Source organism: Trichogramma pretiosum, unplaced genomic scaffold (genome assembly GCF_000599845.2).
Source record: "Trichogramma pretiosum strain Unisexual culture from Peru unplaced genomic scaffold, Tpre_2.0 scaffold150, whole genome shotgun sequence".
NCBI classification, from domain to species: Eukaryota; Metazoa; Arthropoda; class Insecta; order Hymenoptera; family Trichogrammatidae; genus Trichogramma; species Trichogramma pretiosum.
Genome location: NW_019640847.1, coordinates 94,235 through 96,944, shown reverse-complemented (window position 1 = coordinate 96,944; position 2,710 = coordinate 94,235).

The window sequence follows — 2,710 nt, the reverse complement described above, 5'->3', positions numbered from 1 at the left end:
GCGGGCCGCCCGGAATAATATAGTCTCGCGGTAACATCGCACCTTCGCGGATAAAGTCATTGCCGAGTTCGGATCCCGAACTAGTGCGTCGAGCTGGCTACCCGGGACGATACTTGTGCAAAAACATCGCGACTTCCCGGAAACTGTCATCGCCGAGCTCGGATTTTGACCTAGTGCGCCGAGTGGGTTACGCGGAATGATATTTCCGCGGCAAAATCGCAGCTTCCTAGAGAAAGTCGTCGTCGATTCCGGACGGATATCAACCTAATGCTCCGAGCGGTCATTCTAGGGTAATATTTTCGCGTAAAACCTGTAATTGCGTGAAGAAAGTCATTTTCGAGTTTCGAGTTCGACCTGGTGCCCCGACCGGGTTACCCAGGATAATTGCGAGAAACTTGATGTCGAGAGAAAAATCTACATGTATCGTTTAAAACTCATACAATCAAATCGATGCGCAACATCTATACATAGATACATTTAGCCTTATTAATCGATTAAATCGATGATATGAAGTTGGCCGGAAGACTACAAGAGACCGCATTTTGCGTGAGACCGTTTTTTCGTCGGGGATTTTTTCTTTTATCATTCGTATTTAGTTAATACTGCGTTTTTCGGAGACTATGAATGCACTACTTTCGGTCACTTTTTACGAGGAATCGATTTACCGAATCAGAATTACCGTATGTTTTATAGATTTCAAATAAAAACGTTAGGTTGTTTTCGCGGGTCCCGAAATCGCAATTCTCGCGTATATGAGGAGCGTGGAGTGACGCTGCTCTCGTCTGCCATACTTGCCATTCGGAGCGCGACACGCGCTCCTCGATTAATGGCCCTAAGAGTTCATGCGTGCTTGCGCGGATACGAGGGTCGCGTATGTGCATCAGCGGCTGCTCTTTCATCTGAGCGTGTGCGCGTCGGCGGCCCTCTTTCATCTACTTACGCGTTCAAGCGTGCTCTCAACGGGAGGGTTGGTTGCGGCTCTCTTTATTGCGTGCCGGCGATTTGGTGTGCGTCTACCCAGGCAGCGTATCTCCTCGTGCCTGCTCCCTACTAGCTCGACCCTCGGTGTTACCCATGGTCGGTAAGGCAGGTTGCGCCTGCATACCCGAGGTCGCTGCTATGCGCACATGCGTCGTGCTGACGAGGAGGTCAGTACATTACATCGGCGATACTTGTGAAAATTCGTATTCCCGCAAAACTTCGTCTTCAACTTTCACCTCACTTTGTACGCAGGCAGACATGTCAGAGTATCTTAGTGTCGAAAACTACACTAACTGATGTTTGAGTGGCTCTATGACCTCAAAGGTCGATAACACTCGCAAGTTTTAACTCTTAATTTCTCTTAAACTTTCTCGGGCAGTTCGTCAAGACAACGGCATCTCGTGAGATCATTGCCACTTTTCCGGGGAAAAGTGAGTTGATGTTCATAAATATCGGCGATAATAGTGAGAATTCGAATTTCCGCCAAAATGCGTCTTCAACTTTCACCTTACTTTGTACGCAGGCAGACAGTGTCAGAGTATCTACTATCTAAGTGTCGAAATCTACACAAACTGATGTACGAGTGGCTCGATGACCTGACGGGCCGATAATACTTGCTATGCTTCTTTCAAGCTCGATATCTTGAATATTGATAAAGATATGAGTGAAAAACACTTTTCATAACCCCAAAATTAAAGGGTTTTCAACGTATAATTTTCTGAGTACTTTACAGAATCAAACGATCAATAGTTGAAAAGATTCGCTCGAATGCCTCGATATCTTGAATATTGACGAAGATATGGGCGAAAAACATTTTTCATAACCTCGATATTAAAAGGTTTTCCACGTATAATTTTCTGAGTACTTGACAGAATCAAACGATCGATAGCTTAAATGATTCGCGCGAAAGCGTACTTATGATATATGCTTTTTTTTAGCTCGATATCTTGAATATTGACGGAGATATGGGCGAAAAACACTTTTCATAACCTCAAAATTATACGGTTAATAATAATAATAATAATGATAAACAAATGGAGGGGGGCAGCTGCTCCTCTGACACGTAGACTCATGGTCCATTGTGTCAATCCATACATTGAACTCAGTTCGACTTGTCACGTTATCTTAACGCAACTTTTATACAACGGAATAGTCAAATTTCCGATCGCGATATAGTCAAAAGATTGACCTTTTACTCTCGCGCGCTTACGCACGCGACTACGTATTGATAAAAATACCTTGTCACTCACTCGCCACATGATCGGAAGACACGCGAGCACCATGCCATGGACACGCGTTAGACCGAACAGCTAAGATAACGAATAGGCTATGCACACGGATTACGTAACTAGCAAATGCACACTACACCATAGCCACGCGCGGTCGCTTGACACCTAGGCATTGATGACACAGCTGATGGCTATCGACGAGCCAATATTATTCAGTTTTGGAAGATGTACACACACGAGCATTAGATATACGCGCATTAGATCACGTAGGCCACGACAGCCGAGATTAGGCGAAAAGAGTTATATGAAATAATTGGGTGAATGACCCATAATCAAAGAGTGGTTTCGCAAGCCCAGCTCTAGGAGGTAACTCGCTCGCGCACGTAGGCCTACCGGTGGCGAAACACCTGCCGATAAGCGCAGATTAAATCGGGTATATAACCCGGCGCAAACTAATACTCAGCCCTTCTTATTGTCACTAACTTTGTACGAGACACATC